The following is a 6,153-nucleotide window of genomic DNA, read 5'->3' as shown; positions in this document are numbered from 1 at the left end:
CAGATAACGCAGTGCAGCAAACTCGCCTCTGACGTTACCGCTCAAACCGAGTCCTGCAGCTCAGGCTTAAATTCCTGGCTTTCAGTGAAATCTGGGATGCAGATGGGTCAGGAGTTTCCTGGAAAAAGCCCAGCAGTGTAACCCCCATTGGAGCAGGCAGGACAAGAGGAGCTACCCACCAACCAGCTCTGCTCCCAGTGCCATCACAGCACTGTGCCTTGCCAGCCCACCAGCCCAGCACTCACTATCCCACAGGAGTTTCCCAGCCAGACACACAGGTCCCTTAACTGCCACACTTCCCAAGGGGAATTTGCATGGAACAGCACTGCACATACATACAGCCCAACAAGCTGCCCAGGATTATTGTTATTGCTGCAATTACCAAAGGAATTAGTAATGCTAAACCATCAAAAGGTTAACTGCACCAGGGGCTAACGAGCCATGCGACACATCGAAATGCTGGGAAGCATTTTCTCAGCTCAGAGTCACACAATATTAACCTGGGACACCCATCCATGGAAGTGTTCAAGGCCAGGTTGGGTGGGACTTGGAAAAATCTTGTCTATTGGAACGTGTCCTTGCCTGTGGCAGGGCTGTGGAACTGCATGATTTTTAAGGTCCCTCCCTACACAAAACATTATGGAATTCCATGATTCCTTGCCTCCCTGGGAAGCAGCGCTCTGGTTTGCTTTTTTCCAGCCCTGTGCTGAGCTGGCAGGGTTGCTTTGACAGTCCAGCTCTGGCCAAAGCAGGGGCACATCTTCCCTCCAGAAACTCACCCTCTCCACACGGCCCCTGCCAGGGGCAGCAGCCTTAACCCAGCCTTTCAACAGCCTCCTCTTTATCTGCTACTGACAACAAAGCTGTAATTGCAGCCCTCGGCAGAGCTCATAGAAGGAGCTCTCCAGGCACCACGAGGAATAAAGGGCATTGCATGATCCAAGACTTGTCCTGATATAACCATGACTCTGCTCCAATAGTGGCAGATGACAGAGGGTGATGCTCCCGGCCACTCAGTCCCTAAGCCCAGCCCCCTCTTCAATGCTGACCTGCCAAAGCCACGGAAAACTCACTTGACATCCTGTGGTCACACAGGATCCCTGCACATCCCACTAGTTCCAACAGACACAGGCACGGGGGTTCCCTGTGTTCCCATTTGTGGGGTGAGGAGCGGGCGTGCTGTGGATGCGGAGCAGTCGCCGCCTCCTGCAAGCCTCAGTGCCATCTCAGGATCAATACCCTGCCAACAATGATGGCAGTAAGTTTAATTCTTGATGAATGGCAGACATAAAACTGAGCTACTGTGTTGCTGAAAGAAATTGAATTAAGGGTGAGCAGAAGGGACACATCACTTGGCAGTGTGGTTGATAACGCTGACTGCTTGGCCAGCTGCCACCAGCAGCCCTTTGGCTCCTGACACAGTTCCTGATGGTCCTGGCAGGTCCCTGGGTGCCCAATACTCCCTAAAACAAACCCATTCCTATTCCATGATTCAACTGTTGTTGTACAAGGAAGCAGGTCTCCAGCTCCCTCAACATTCTCATCATCCCCTTCCCAGCATCCCTCCCAGCATTACCTGAATTAGGGCACATCCTGGCACTGGGTGGCCCCTTCACCCCATCCCCTGGACATGCAAAGCATTTGGTCTTCGCAAAGTTTTTTGGTTTGGACACCCTTTCCCTTGGGATGGACACTTACTTGTGTCTGATTATTTTTCCCAGCGTGTCTGTGACAGACTCCAGGTTTCCTCTGCATGCACAGGAAGACTTTCTTCATTAGCTGTTAGACTCCAACTCCCGAAGAGCAAATTAGGGGACATGAATATGCAAATTAATGCTTCTAAACTGATAGCAGCATTGCTGCCTCCAAGGGGATCAAAGCTGGGGTGACATTTGGCTTCCAGCTCTTCGCATTCGGGAGCGGGGTTTGACACTTTCTTTAATTGTTTTTTACACTCAAGAGAGCTAAAAATAAACCTTCCACAAAGTTGTTCTCCTGCTCACTCTGTTGGGCTTGGGTTGGGGTTTTTTAAATTGTTTTTGCCCCATGTTTCCCAAGCTGGCAGGGCTGAGACTTTTCTAGTCATGCAGGGGCCATCCCAGTGATGCTCTGCCCAGTCCCCGTGTGGGACCACAGCAGTGGCATGAGCACAACAGCCATGGCGAGATGGTATGGCACTAGGGACAGTTTGGGGACATGCTGGATGGCAGAAACTGCATGGAATCACAGATGGCTGAATTTGGGCTGCAACTCCCCCAAATAAGCCATTCCCCACTTTCAAAGGAGCTTTCCAACAACACCCAAGCCCATCAGTTTTCCATCTCTGCAGCCAACCACGAAGCCCCAGGAATATGTTCTGTGGCTACCACCAGCACCCAAATGTTGCAGGCCGACAAAAATGCTGGTGCCTGAGGGTTTGAGAGGCAGCGAGGGCTCCACACCATCACATCCTGCATCCCCACAGGGCATCTCCATCCTGGGCCTCTGCCCAGGTAACTAGTCAATAAGTATTTGAAATCTGGGGAATAAGGAATTCCAACAAACTCCCTGCCTGAAGCAGCTGTTGCTCCATGTCCCACTGCCCTGGGCTGTAAATGCCCTTGGCTGGCTCTCTCCCCACTCTCTGCCAGCTCAGCCCCTGCTTAGAAGTAATTAGGAGATAATTAACATTTGTAGCAGACAGCGAGAAACATCTGGGCCTGATAACATATGAGAAGCCCTCGAGGGTGATTAATGGGGCTGGAGGAAGGAGGGTGGTGGTTGGTGTGGCAGAATGTCATGCTGATGGGATGGGATGGGATGGGATGGGATGGGATGGGGACAGGGACGTCTCTGGGGGATGCTCCAGGCATGGTGATGCTTCATTCCATCCTCCTCTCAAGCAAAGGTGGGGAAGCAGTACTGTCTGACCAGGAAGTTTCTAAGTCAGGAGCTGATCACTTGGAAGCAACCTGGACTCAGAGAAAGAACAGAGGGCATTTGGTGGAGCTGTAATTTATTTTGTATGACTCCTACTTAATTAAGTACTTCATTTGCATAACCCTGTGCCGTAACTCACTTCTGTCATCATGAAATTCAGCCATGCACAAACAGTCTGCAAAAATAACACACATAATTCAAACTTATGTTTGTTGTAAGAATGGGTCTACATGATGCAATTTAACAGGTCTGACAGGCAACTCAGAATCCCCTTCCCTTTCTCCTTCCTCTCCCTATCCCCTTTCCCTTCTTGTTCCCTTTTCCTTTCCTTTTCCTTTGCCTTATCCCCTTCTCTTTCTTTAAAGAAAGGAATAAACCTTTGCATTGATTTCTGGAGAAATATTTGGGATGTTGCTGGGCTTCATTAGCTTCTCTCCAGCAATTCCCTTTCTGACCTTCCTGCTGCAGAGGTCTGCAGTGGAGAGGGAGCCTTGGGCTCTCTTGAGCCACTCACACATTATTTCCCTATAAATCAGCAGAAGACAAAGCCAAGGGGTCCTCAAGGCCTCCCGTAACCTTATTAAACCTTTCCCTCACTTGTGCCCTGGCCTCTCTGGCCTTTCACCAGTAGTTTGTCTGTTGGATACTGAAGAAGCCAAAAATACAGCTGTGCACAGGCAGAGACATATTTTTAGGGCTGTGCTGACCTTCCGCATCTTGCTGCTGTCCTCCCCATGCGGCACCAGGAGAAATATCCCCGGTGACACTCGATGGCCGCGCGCGACTGGCCCGCGAGCGAGCGGCTCCACGTGCACGGGCTCGGCAGCCGGTGCAGCCGGGAGGGCCGAGCGCCGTGGGACGCTCAGCAAGCCCGGCTGACATTTCCCACTGTGACATTAATAAAGGTGGGCTGGAGCAGGGCAGGGAGCTCCCGAGGCGCTGGGGAGAAGCCAGAACGTCCCTGAGGAGGGGGACTCCGAGGTCCGTCCGATCCTGCCCTGCTTGTTCCTTATTCACACCCGTGCCAAAGCGATGCTCAGCGCCATGGCAGCAGCCCCCAGGCTGTCCCACCCACTGCCATGCGGGTGAGCAGCCCTGCTCCAGCCTGGCATTTCTGGGGCACCCGTGCCCACAGAGGTTTGAGCAGCGACTGCCAAAGGACACACGTGGACCTGGCGCGGGGAACAGCATCCACACAGGTAGAGGCTTTTTGCCAGTATTGGAAAGTCTCTGAGGTGTTTGCAAAGTTCTGATTTGTTAAGCACGAACAGGTTTGGTTTGCTGGCTCCTCTGCCTGGGCAGCTGCTGCAGCACTGCTGAGCCCAAAGATTGGGAGGATTTCCAGGCAGCCAAATGCCAGATACTGGTGGCCCCCAGGACAGTTTCCCTCAGCTATATACACCACAGAGAATTCACTTGGCCGTGATCCAAGAGGCTCTGGGAAGCAGCAGAATGCATCCCCTCTGGTGAGCACCCCCTGCGATTCCCCAGGGCCACGGAGCTGGGGTTGCTGCTGTCCCAAACCCCCCGTGAGCAATTTTAGCAAAGAGCAACAAGCCTCCCCATGCCCCCTTCGCTGCCAGACCCACGTGGCCAGGAACATGCGCATGTGATCCTCACAGAGAAGAACAATCCCAAGTGTCTATAAATACCTAGGAAGGTAAATGCATTAACCTTATCATGATCCCAGAGTGTAATTACATACAGCCTGGCTCCCAGGTAAATTAGTACATTAATAATAATTTTGTTCCATAATTACTGTCATTCCTTAGATCTCGCAGCTATTTGCCCATTCACTTACATGTGCAAGGGCATTCCCACCACTGGAGCAGCCTTGGCCAAACAGCTCCAGGCAGTGCTTGGGAAATCTGTGTTCAGACTACAGAACTCTACTCATAGTTTAGATAAGGATGCTACGAACAAACCAGCCTGGTCCTCGTCCAGCTGTGGAGCTGATTCCCACCAGAGAAGAGTTTCTGCTGGCCAAGCTCCTTGGGGAGTCAGGTGGGATCAGTTCCAACATGGGAGGAAAACTTATACTGGGAGCCTGTTCCTGGCATGCCTGGGATGCTTCACTGTGGAATGGGGCACTGGGACAGGGTCACCAGCACACCAGGACTGAAGCCACCAGGTTTGCCAGTGGCTGCACATGGCAGAGGCAGTTGCAGAACTGCTGGATGCCCGGAGACTCCCAGGCCCTGCAAGGGCAGTCCCCCGGAGGAGCCTCTCCATCGGCTCAAGAGGAGGAAGGAAGGGAGCATCCACTCAGATCTCCATGGAAACCAGGGAGAGGTGGGGAAGACTTTAATTTGAAGTGCTGATTTGGCAGAGGCCCTGGGAGCCATAGGCAGGAGATGAGCTGCATTAAGGAGCAGCAGGGGGGCCTATGGCTCTGAAAATGGGTGCCAAAAGGGTATCTGATACCATTAGGCTTGAAAAGTTGCTGTGAAAGGCAGGGAATCAAATGGGACCAGTGTAGCAGCAAATGATTTATTTAATTCATTTGGCCCCTTTTCTGTGCACAAATTATCCATAGAGAGACTTTTTCTTTTTTTTTTTATTTGCTTATTAATTTGCAGCAAGGGGGCAGATGGTTGATGCAGGCAGAGCTCAGAGCATCCTGCTGCCTGCACCCTGGGTGAAGGCAAACCCTGACACCATCCCCACACCACAGGGACTGCAGTCACCAGCACCTCCTGCTCCCAGCTCCCTCCACATATATTTCAGACTTTGGAGACAAACAGAAGGCTGCAGCCTCCAAGACTTCACTTCCAGGACTTTTCATTTACTGTAATTACTGAAGGATGTTTCCCCTGAGATAAGATCTGAGTGACATTTGCGCAGCCAAACCTCCTGCTCACACCCGCCAAACAGATTCACAGCCGCAAAACAACAGGTCCTGCAGCAGGAGACAAAGCAGGAGACAAAGCCAGCATCTCAGGGGAAGCTGTGGGGCAGCTCCCTCCAACTTCCCAGGGATGAGTGCAGGGTTCAGCAAACCAGGGGAAAGCAGGACGAGAACCTGATGCTAATCTGGGAGGTGGGGAGCAGCTGTCAGTCCCCCTAAAATCAAGTGCTCTCTAAGCATGAATTTGGGGTGCAGTCTGATGTACCCTCGTGCTGGTGAGCCAAGTGATCTGCTCGTGCTCCCACAAATCCGTTCTCACCACCCAGAAAAATCCCCTGCAGCATCAGCCTGGCAAGAGGGGCCTTCACTGCCTACAGCACCCACAC

The sequence above is a fragment of the Vidua chalybeata genome, chromosome 22, assembly GCF_026979565.1.
Source record: "Vidua chalybeata isolate OUT-0048 chromosome 22, bVidCha1 merged haplotype, whole genome shotgun sequence".
Taxonomy (NCBI): domain Eukaryota; kingdom Metazoa; phylum Chordata; class Aves; order Passeriformes; family Viduidae; genus Vidua; species Vidua chalybeata.
Note: the sequence above shows the minus strand (reverse complement) of the source record.